Genomic DNA, 11,902 nt, shown 5'->3' on the forward strand with positions numbered 1-11,902 from the left:
ATGGGTGCACAGCACTAGCTTGTGCATCCAATAAGGCGCTAGGTATGAGCTCGTGTTCCTACACTAGTGTTATTTGTCCTGAGGTGCTGGGGTTTATTGTCATTTCCTTGGAACCCAGCCCTTATGGTTTAATACAAGGTTCACCTTGTAACATGAGTAGGAGTAGGATCTAGTTAGGCTGAGTAACCACCAAGAGTGAAAAGCATGCACTTTGTTTGGGCCTAGACTAAGGTGTATGTGTGTCGATCCGGTTCCTGTCGTCTTTTATTTTTTCGATAGTTGGCACTAGGAGAGCTTCCAAAGATACACAGTCCACTTGTTTTGTTTTGTCCCCAACCTGTTTTTGCCCATTACGAATTTTATCTTGGAAGACGCCATCCATCCCAGTTGTCCCCATCCCCAAGTTATTTTCACACACAAAAGTGCTGTCCTTTAGGTCCTCCACTCCTCACTAGGGAACGACCTGCTTGCTTTCACTTCTTCCGCTCCCTGGGGGAGAGGACCGGAAGACAGTAGGCGTTTCACATGACAGACCAGCTGTTAGCAAGGGAGGGTCCCCTTACTAACCTGCCCCCATAGGTATTTTTGTTTATGTGTTTTCTTTTTCTTTCTTTTTGGGTGTTTTCTAGTTTGCCCCCCTCCCCATCATCTCACCCCCATTATAAAAAAATCCCTTGTTTTGTACATAATTAATTTTGTATTGTTTCTGTAAATATTCTTCTTTCTTTTACAGCGTAAGCTGGGGAGCTGTTATTTCAAGTAGGCCCTGGTAAGAATGTAGGCGGATGTGTATAGCATGATAGAAACGCTAGTGTAGGTTTTTTCAATTGCTTTCCAACACAAGTCTAGCTAAGACAATTAGTAAAGACCCGTTTTCTTCCCCCCCATCTTACTGGGCTTGTGCCTAAGTTGTTTCTGACCCCAAATGAGGCATTGGCAGTAGATAATTAATGCCAAGGCCGGGCCCGAAACGACTAAATAAAGGAAAATGTAGTATCTGTTCTCAGTACTAAGCTTTACCTTAAGACCGACAGCACGACCCACTTAACCACTTTTTTGGTCAAGTTCAAGGGTTTTATTGTTTAGTCTCAAAGGACGGACCCCATTCTTTGGGTGATGGTCCTTTAGGCATTGTTATTCTTTTGTTCTTGTTATTTATTATTAACTGATTTTTCCTTTTTTTGCTGATTGTCCAGTGTCTGGATCCGACTTAAGCAGCCGGCCGGGCTAGGGGAAACTAACGTGCCTTTTTAGGCGAAAGTCCCCCTAGTTTCCAAATCGGCAGGTCGGAGGGCACTGGGCCAGCAACAAGAGGAGGCAGGCCTCTGCCTCTGACACCATGGGGGACGCCCCTAGTGTAGGGACCGTGCTGTTGAGGGGGAGTGCCACATCTCGTGGCACTCCACTGCCGTTGTTGGGGGGCACGTTAGAAGCCTTACGCAGCAGGATTGTGTCATTTGTAACACTGGACACGAAAAAGGAAGGGTTGGTAGGAGTACCAAAGGACAGCTTTGTCAAGATGTTAGTAGACCTGAACGTTCTGGCCTTATACTTCGTCAGGCGCAGCTATGCAATGTGGGACGTCCTGGTGAATACCAAGGAAAAAGCGGAGAGGCTCGCGAAAGAGGACCTAATCTGGAAAGGAGTTAGATTCAAACCTGAGTATTTGGAGAAAAGGAGGATGTTAGTATCTGTGTTAGGGGCCCCATGCTGCATAAGCGCGGAATTTCTCGGGGCGATATTATCACAACATGGAGACGTCGAATCGATTACCCTGGTCCACGACCCAAGAACTATATAGACTGGGGACTACCATATAATGATGAAGGTTGACAGAAAAGGCCACAACTCCATCCCCACGCAGTTGAAGTGTAAAAGTTGGACTATGTCCCTTATAGTAGAAGGAAGACGACGACATTGCTGGAACTGCCAGAAGCCAGGCCTCATGGCAAAGGCGTGTCCACTAAAAGTGCCAGCAGATCTCAGCAAGACGAACCCCGAGGCTGCCGTTTCTGTAACAACCCCGACGGCAAAGGTGGGCCAAACAGAAGACAATAAGGAGAACTCCCAGTCAGACTGGAAAACAGTAGAAAAGAAGAAGAAAAGGGGGGGGGGTGAAAAGAAAATTGGTGGCGCATACCTCAGACTTGGAAGAAGAGACAGAAAAAAGGGCAGTAAAAGCCAAAGAAGACAACAAACCTGCTCCTGAAAACACCCCCAACCTCAACCCCCGATGGAGCAGAATACCCCTTCCCTCTTTAACACCCCATAGTAATAGAAATGGAGAAGAAGAAGAGGAGGCAGTATCCCCTCCACAACCGACAAGAAGCGAAAAGACAAGAAAGCTGCCCTTTCTGCCTGGGTTGAGGATCTGCGAGGCGGACGTACAGGCGGAGTTGAATGAGAGACAGAAAAAACAGCTAAAGCAGTTGGCGAACCTATTATATGTAGATGGGAAGCGAATCCAAGACCCAAGAAACTCTCCTGAGGCCACTGTAGTTCACCTTCGTTCGAAAAGATAAGGGCGCACGGGTCAAAGCATTGTGGAAAATTCTTAGGGAGGCCAAAGAAGCAATTCCAGGACTGAAGATAGTGGAGGAAGAGCATCCCTCTGTGAAGCAGATTATGGCGAAATGCGAAGGGAGGGTCCCCATATATGTTCACCCATCCCTGTATAGAGCATTGAAAATAACATTTCCCCTGGACGTAGGAGGCCTGGCTCTGGATTGTCAACTGGCAGTGGAGCTGTTGACTGGCAATCTCGGCCAGACCTTCGAGGTCCTTACCACCCGAGGACTTTAGACCCGTGATAGAAGAATATTACTAGTTAGGGACACAATGAACTTGAACCTTGCTAGTTTGAATGCGAGGGGCATGAGATCCCGAAGCAAGCTTGCTTGCGTGCTGAGGGATCTCGTGACCCTTGAGGTAGACATAGCTACTTTGCAGGAGACCCACTTTGTTGGGCCCGGGGATTGCGATGTGCTGGTAAACGACTTTGACATTTACTCAGCATATGGCAATTCTTATAGCCGTGGAGTTTCTGTGCTAGTGAGTCGCACCCTAGATGCGACGGTTACTGTGGTCCACGCATGCGCTCATGGAAGGCTGGTCGTGGTTGATGTTGCCGTTAAAAGCAGTAAGTTCCGGATTTTGGCTGTTTACGCGCCTAATATCACTGGGGAGAGGGTTTCCTTTTTTCGGCAGGTGGAGGTGTTCCTTTCAGCGGGTCTGGAGCGGGTAGTTTTAATGGGGGGCTGGAATGCCATCCTGGACCCAAAGATAGATAAGGTCGGGGGAAATAGAGGATCGGAGAGGTGTGAAAGCAGTCTGTCTGACCTGATGGCCTCATGCGATCTTGTCGACAGATTCCGTCTGGATCACCCGGGGAGGGAGATGTGGACGTGGCAGAATAGCGTGGCCTCCTGTCAAAGTACCTACTTGGACAGGATGTTAGTTAAAAGAGGCGACATAGATTTCTTATCTTGTCCCACGTTCCACTGGCTAGGTCATTCGGACCATAAATTAGTAATGGCCCATTTGAGAGTAGGTAATAAGCCTAGGTTGGTTAGCTACTAAAGGAGTGGTCACACTACTGAAGAAAAGAGAGCAGCATGGCGGGGAGGATTTAGATGATTATAGGTCCATCATTCTGCTAAACACAGTTGAAGATTTTGGCCCGCATTCTTGCAAACCGACTGCAGGTTGTTATCAGAGACTTGGTCGAACCGTATCAGACTTGTGCTGTGAAGGGGAGATCGATTCAAAACAACTTGCACTTGGTGCGCACGATCATAGAGGGGTAAGAAGACGACACAGGAGCCACACTGATCAATTTAGATCAGTTCAAAGCGTTCGATAGGGTCGACCATGGTTTCTTGGAATCTGTTATGGAGATTGCCGGCTTTGGTCCGGACTTCCGCAAATGGATTTCCGTTTTGTATCATAATCCTGCGGTAGCGGTACAAGTAAATGGTAGGTTGTCGGAGTCATTTGGGGTCTCTCAGTCAGTGTGCCAGGGTTGTCCGCTGTCACCTCTGTTGTATGTCCTGGCGTTGGAGTCCTTCCTTCGCAAATTCAGGGACGAGGCGACTAGACCAGTCCTGCGCGGCATAGCTCTACCTGGCGGAAAATTCGCGAGGGTGTCCACGTAAGCTGATGATGTCACCGTTTTTGTAGGGCAAAGGATCAATATTAAAGTGGTGATAGAGTCGGTTGCTGAGTATGAAAGTGGCACAGGGGCCGTAGTCAATCGCAGCAAGTCTGTTGGCCTGCGGTTGGGCTCCTGGACTGGGGTAAACTCGCTTCCAGGTGGGTTCAGCTGGATAGATGGCCCGATAAAGATTGCTGGAGTTTGGTTTGGGCCTAGACTCCAGCTGAACAAAAATTGGTCGGAAGTACAGACAAAGGTCGAATCGTCAGTAAGAACTTGGATTCGCAGGGGCTTATCCCTGAAGGGTCGTGCGGAGGCGTGTCAAACTTACAACTTTCCGTTGATCCTTTACTGCTTGTCAGTACTTCCTCTGCCTGCGGACCGCTGTAAGGCTTTGGAGCGACTCCTTTTCAAACTTCTTTGGAAAGGGGGAAAGCCGTATGTCCGTAGACAGGTCTGTACAAAGAAACTCAGTGAGGGATGCTTAGGAATGCCCGACTTGTTAAGTCATAAGTTTTCCGAAAGATTGGCGTTCCTGAGTCGGACACTGCTTGAGGAATTGCACTGGGTACCAGCTGTGGAGCAAGCTTTTCCACAGCTCATATCCTCCCCTGCTGCTGAAGGTCGCAGAAGACTGGTGGGGGAACGGCAATTCCTCTCCAAATGCCAAGCCGCGCTTAGGGCATTGCCAGGGTCCAATGACCTTGCACGGCCTAGGAGGAGGCTATATCGGGATTTACTGGTAGAAACCGCAAAAGATCTGCAGGTTGAGCAGCTGCACATGTTGAGGGAGGAGGTCCTCTCTCAGTGGAATTGGGCGCCAGAAGCTTTCTAAACAATTCAGAGTTTTCCATAACATGGAGGCTTGTCTGGAATGCGCTGCCAATTTTGCCGTGTTTGCCAGGGACTGCAAGAGGGATGAATATGTTCCCTTTTGCTCCCGCTGCGAGGAGGATAAGGATGAAATAAGGGATCACGCCTTTTTTCTTTGCAGTGGAGTTCGGAGGCTCTGGGAGTACGTTGGAGAGGTAACGGCTCGCATCGAACCCGAGCGGTTGCTGCCGCTTGATTTGGCGTACGTCGTCAATAACATGGATCCGCCGTTCACTGGGGAGAATCGGTTGGTGTTTATTGCGATCCTAGCTGTAGCTAGGTTAGTGGCGTGGGTTTCACGTCTTGTCTATGAGGAGCAATCTGCTTCGGATCGGGATCTGGTCGCTTAGTTTAAGCATCAGATTAAAGTAAAGATCAGATGCGATTGGAAAAGATTGCATCGCATAGATTTTGATAGGAGATGGGTGCACAACACTAGTTTTTGCATCCGACAAGGCGCTAGGTTTAAGTTTTTTTTCCCACCCTAGTGGTATTGGTCAGGCGGTGGTAGTGTTCTACGGAACCCAGCCCCGAACAAAGTTATAGAGTAGGGATAGTTAGGTCCTAACCACTACGAGTGGAAAATTCTTTATTAGGTGCTAGACTAGGGCAAGTATGATAGTTGATCCCGTCCCCGATTTTATTTTTCATCGGCACTAGGAGAGCTTCCAAAGATGCCCAGTCCACCCTTTGGTTTGTCCCCGGTCTTTTGCCCCTATACGTACATTTATCTTGGAAGATGCCGTCCGTTCCCTATGTTACCCATCCCTAATTAATTTGTTTTTCAAATATCGTCCCTAGGTCCCCCATTCCCCACTAGAGAACGACCTGCTTGCTTTCGACCTTCGGGACCGGAAGACAATTGGCGCTCCATATTTAGAAGTAGGCTAGGAGGATCCCTTACTAACCCATCCCCATAGGCATTTTTTTTAGTTGCTTTCTTTTTCTTTCTTTTTGGGTGTATCTTAGCTTGCCCCCCTCCCCATCATCTCATCCCTCATTTAGTTTTAGTTTTATTTAAAAAAAAAAAAATCCTTTTGTTTGTACATATGATTTTGCTTTGTTTATATGTAAATATTTATCTTTTTTCCAGAATGTAGATAAAGCCGATTCATACGCTGGGGAGATTTTAAGTAGATAAACTCCATGGTAAGAATGAGGTATTATGGTGATAGTGTCTTAGTGTAGGGAAATTAAATAAAGTCTTCTCAAAGACCTAGAAATTAGATTAGAATGACCCTCGATCCCCACTCCCCCTACCGGCTCCATGCCTAAGTGTTTTGGACCCCAAATGAGGGCCTGACAGTAGATAATGCCAGGTCCGAGGCCAAGCACTAAATACTTAACTTTGCGCAAAGGCGGTACAATAGCCAATGAGGATTTTCCGAGACGTTGTTATTGCTAGTTGAAAACTATTCCCAATACCCCGCGATGGCACCCGGTGCCAACCGCAATTTCTAGGCACCTCATAGGAGGTGTAAAATCAAAACTAAAAACAGACAATATTTACATTCCATGCCTTACCTCCTTCTTCGGGAGTACTAGGCTTACTTTTCGATGTTTTTCTTTTTTTATTTTGTCTTTTTTGTGTCATTTTATTTTTTTCGTTTTATGTCGTTTTTATTGTACCCTTTTTTTCATTTAATATACTTCCCCCCCCCATTTTATCTTTTGTATATGTTTTTTTTTTTTTGTTAAATAAAAAAATAATATTTCTATATTTTTAAACAACTTTAATATTTTATTTTGAAGAAAATAAACAACCCACTTTAAAAGGAGAAATTACGATTTTTTTTATTTTATTCGCAGTTTTGTGTCAAAAATTTCCCCAAAATTCTTATACACCTAGTTGTGTTGTGTCCTCCTCCCATGCATTAACACCTTCTTTGATAGAGAAGTAGTTTAATGTTGTAAAATGATGCACCAGCTCCCGGGTGTGAACATGGTCGAGAATAGAAAAGGACACAAATCAATGGCCGTGTAACCAAGACCGTCTTAAAAGACAAGATGGCCGGTGGGCAAAAATAATTTAATCTGCTGACGTCATCACGGGTAGTCCATTAGTTGTTTCTTTACACCGGTAAACACCGGTAGTAACTCGTGGATATCTCCATTAAACAAAGTAAGTTTTAACGTGCTCCTCCCCCCTGTATTTAACACGATGTAACTATAATTTAATTCAATATTATCATCCTAAGTTTTTTACCATTCAAAAGAAGCGTCAAATAAATTGCTAATATTAAAAAAAAATTTCTTACAGCATACAAAACTAATGAAAATGCGAGACAACATCGACTCTTTTGAAGAGACGATTTTTTTAAGCTGTTGACACGTTTTAAAAATTTAGCAAAAATTAATTTTCCTGAAATTTTCAATATTTAAAAATAAATTATGCCGGCTGATAACATTTTTAAACTTTTTTTTAAAGCTAGAAAGATAAAATTTAAAAATACTTATATATATATATATATATATATATATATATATATATATATATATATATATATATATATATATATATATATATATATATATATATATATGAAACTTAAAAGTAAAAAAAAAAAACGCGCGTTTATTTCAGGTTTGTATTACTGTACACAGATTCGAAAAAGTTGTCAAAAAACAAATATATGACAAATAAATGTTATCAAAGGCAAGATAAGTTACTTTTCTACCAAACTAGATATATTTTTCGTGTTTTTATTCAATGTAACGTGTTTATTCAGCTCCAAAAACAAGGTGTTATAAATAAAAAAAAACTAGAAAAAATATATGTCAAGCTATGTCACGGTAACATATATTGAGCGAGTTTTTTTACAGTATTTTAACCAGTTTTTTATTTATAACACCTTTTCCCAAACTTACCGTGTTAAAGAGGAAGTCAGACGCCATCTTGAAATATCCGGGTTTGTATTACTGTACACATAGATTCGAAAAAGTCAAAAAATAAATGTCAAACAAATAAATGTTATCAAAGGCAAGATAAGTTACTTTTCTACCTAACTGGATATATTTTTTGTGTTTTTATTCAATGTAACATATTTATTCAGCTCGAAAAACATACAGTGTTTACCGATGTATTGGAAAATTTAAAATGGCGGCCGACTCTCTCTTTAACACGGTAAGTTCGGAAAAAGGTGTAATAAATAATAAACTAGACAAAATACTCTTAGAAATTTGCTCAATATAAGTTACCGTGACATAACTTGATATATATTCGGTGGTTTTTTAATAGTATTTTTAAAAACAGTAATGAATTTTCCGAACTCAATATTTTTCAATTTTTAAACTTTAAAAATCTATCAAAATTTTTTTATTGATTCTATTTTTACGATATTTTCAGGGTCAATGTGAAATTTTATGTTCTTTCCAATAAACCGAATATAATATTTTAGACAAACGTTTTTTTTTAAATTCACGCCCCCCCCCCAAGTGTCACCCATTTTTAACTTTCTCTTAAAAAGTAAATAATTAATTTATGTCGGAGTTTTATATATCACAAATTGAAGAGAAAAGGTCAATAAATAATATATTCAAATTTAAAACAAAAATAAAATGCCTTTTTTAGAAATTTACCTGTAAAGTCCGAAGTTTAAAACCTTTTTTAAAAAAAAAAAAACACATTGTTTTTTTTTTTTGTTTTTTTTTTAATAAAACCTTGGTCCTTGCTCCTTTAATTGAAAAAAAAAAATTAGGGCTTGAATTACATTTTTCGAGGAGTTATAAGCTTGGAAAGATGGGGTGGAATTATTCACTATTTTCACGAAATTTCTGACACTGCTATCGGTAAACACTGTATGGTTTTCGAACTGAATAAACATGTTACATTGAATAAAAACACGAAAAATATGTCCAGTTTGGTAGAAAAGTAACTTATCTTGCCTTTGATAACATTTTCATTTAATTATATTAAATAAACTTCAAGTTTACTACAAATAAAATCGTGTTCCTTCACTTTTTAAAAATGTAATTTATAAGTAATTAAAGAACGCATTCTAATCTTTAAAATCTATAATACAACAAAATATTCAATTGCTTATAATACTTAAACAAACAACTTGTGTTTTATTATTTTTTATTATTAATATTAGATGAGTTTCAGTATAAATCATCGTGTTCTTTCTTTATTTCAATCCAATTTTGAAGTTTTGTAACGCTGTCTGTAAAAATTACTGTTCATTATTGACAGTCTAAGAGTTCCACATATCTTGCTTGTTGGGACCTCGGCGATGACGTCATTTTTTCAGCTGGCCGGCCATCTTTATAACGAAGGCCACGCGTGTAACTTGCTCAAACGCTTTTTAATATATTGTTTCAGGGGCAGGTAACTCTTCTGGGAGTTATGTCCCTTTAATTGCAAACATTGGTCACCGGATACACGAGAAGAGACCCTCTCTGGACTGAACACGATAAACACTACACATTGTCTCTCTGTAAATAAGTTAATAAACTTTCCTTCTTTTATTAAAATCCACAGTACATATTTATCTCTTTATTTCATTCTTGATAATATAGGGATACTACATTATCGCCACCACAGGATATATTAGATTTTTTCTAAAGACTAAATTGAATAAAGTTTTTGTGTTTTTTTTTACAAAAATCTTTATACATTAATCTAGTGAATAAAATAATTCCACATAAAAATTATTTTGATTTGTTTTTGAAAGAGCATTAGCAAAGTAAAAGGTGGTATTTTTTTTTCGGTACTTTTACAGTTTAGTCAAGACATTAAAAAATGAAAATATAAAAAAAAGGTCAAATTTACGTATTTGTTTTGGATTGAAGATCTCCGAAAATTTTTTATTTAATTTGATCGAGTAGTTTTTTTTTTTTGTTTTTTTTTTGTTTTTTTACAGCGGAGAAAACCCCGTTCATATGAGAGTGCGTTGAAGTCAGCCATTGTGAAATTTGCTGAACACGCCACGGGGAGCTAACTCCATGCAAAGCGCCGATACTTCCTCCCCATCTTTAATTCTAGCTTTTCTCCCTAAAAATCGAACCTTTTGCTCGGACGCTCAGTATCATAACAAATTGTTTTTTCGCTGTAAAAAAAGAGAAAAACATAAAAACTACTTGATGAAATTAAGTGAATTTTTTTTTTCAGAGAACTTCGTTCCATAACTGATACGTACAATATAACCCTTTTTCGATATTTTCATTTTTTTAATGCCTTGACTAAACTGTACAAGTACCTTTTTTTTCGTTATTTCATTAAAAATAAATTATATTAATACGTATGCACGCAGTTTATATACCCGTTTTCCTTCTGTCGTCACAAATATTATTTTTAAACGCATATTTTATATCGTTTACATTAATTATCAGCGTGGTTGTTCGCCTAAAATAACACTCCTACCAAAGCCAAGAAATATGCTATATTATCGACAACCTCGACGACGGTTTTCGAGTATGCTGACAAAGTTGTTGATGTCTAATGTGAAAGCCATTCTTGAAGGTTAGGGGTGTTTATTCCGAGGACCGTTCTTAACATGGGGAGGTTGGCGTGCTTATTCGTTGTAAGTATACCCGAAAACAGTAGTAAGAAAAATGCTTCATGAAGTTTTTTTCTTTACCTGTTCGAACCTGGTAATCACTAAAAGGGACTTTTAAATGTAAAATATAATCACATAATTATTGAAAATGTGATTGAAATTTAATTTTAATTAACCATATTCTTTAACAAATTAAAAACTATCCAAGATGAAGTTTTACAATGAGTAAGTATGCTTCATTGATATTTGTAGTGTTTAATGAAGACATTAAAAAATGAAAATAGCGAAAAAGGTTATATTGCACGTATCCGTTTTGGACTGAAGTTCTATAAAAAATCACTTTTTGATAGAGTAGTTATTTATTTATTTATTTATTTATTTATTTTAGAGCGGAAAAACATGTTAATATGACAGCGCACGCACTGCGCACTGCAGATGGCCGTGCTGGGACTTTTAGAACACGCCACGGGGAGATAACTCAGTCTAAACCACCGACACCTCCCTTCCCATCTTAAATAATAGCTTTTCTTCTTAAAAATCGAAACATGACTACCTTTTAATTGATATCATAACAAATTGTTTTTTTTTTTCGTTGTAAAAAATAAATGAATAAATAAAACTACTTGATCAAATTAAGTAAAATTTTTCTAGAGAACTTCATTCCATAATGGATACGTACAATATAAACTTTTTTGTCGATATTTTCATTTTTAATGTCTTTATTAAACTATACAAGTACCCATTTTATTTTATAAGGAGAAAAGGTACAAAAATAAAAATTGTCTCAGTCGTGAAGGATTTCTCCTCCACCGAAAGAGAACAAGAAATAGAAGTGCAGCATCTGAAGAACAGATACTACACTTTGATCTTGTCCCGAAGGTCAACGTTGTAAGTATACCCGAAAACAGTACTAAGAAAAATGCTTCATGAAGTTTTTTTCTTTACCTGGAACCTGGTAATCACTAAAAGGGACTTTTAAATGTAAAATATAATCACATAATTATTGAAAATGTGATTGAAATTTAATTTTAATTAACAATATTCTTTAAAAACTATCCAAGCTGAAGTTTTACAATGATTAAGTATGTTTCATTGATATTTGTACGGTTTAATGAAGACATTAAAAAAATGAAAATAGCGAAAAAGGTTATATTGCACGTATCCGTTTTGGACTTAAGTTCTCTATAAAAAATCACTTTTTTGATAGAGCAGTTATTTATTTATTTATTTATTTATTTTACAGCGGAAAAACACGTTTTTATGACAGCGCACTCACTGAAGATGGCCGTGCTTGGACCTTTAGAACACGCCACGGGGAGATAACTCAGTCTAAACCACCGACACCTCCCTTCCCATCTTAAATAATAGCTTTTCTTCT

General features: G+C 39.3%; 1 non-coding gene across 1 annotated transcript; it reads left to right on the forward strand.

Annotated features, from left to right (window-relative positions):
* Positions 1–6,370: 6,370 nt before the first annotated feature.
* LOC145249265 (U4 spliceosomal RNA) lies at positions 6,371–6,502 on the forward strand. The gene has a single exon (XR_013863511.1). It is a non-coding gene; the product is annotated as a U4 spliceosomal RNA (small nuclear RNA).
* Positions 6,503–11,902: the final 5,400 nt, after the last annotated feature.

Source organism: Euprymna scolopes, chromosome 27, assembly GCF_053919585.1.
Source record: "Euprymna scolopes isolate OS-2025 chromosome 27, ASM5391958v1, whole genome shotgun sequence".
NCBI classification, from domain to species: Eukaryota; Metazoa; Mollusca; class Cephalopoda; order Sepiida; family Sepiolidae; genus Euprymna; species Euprymna scolopes.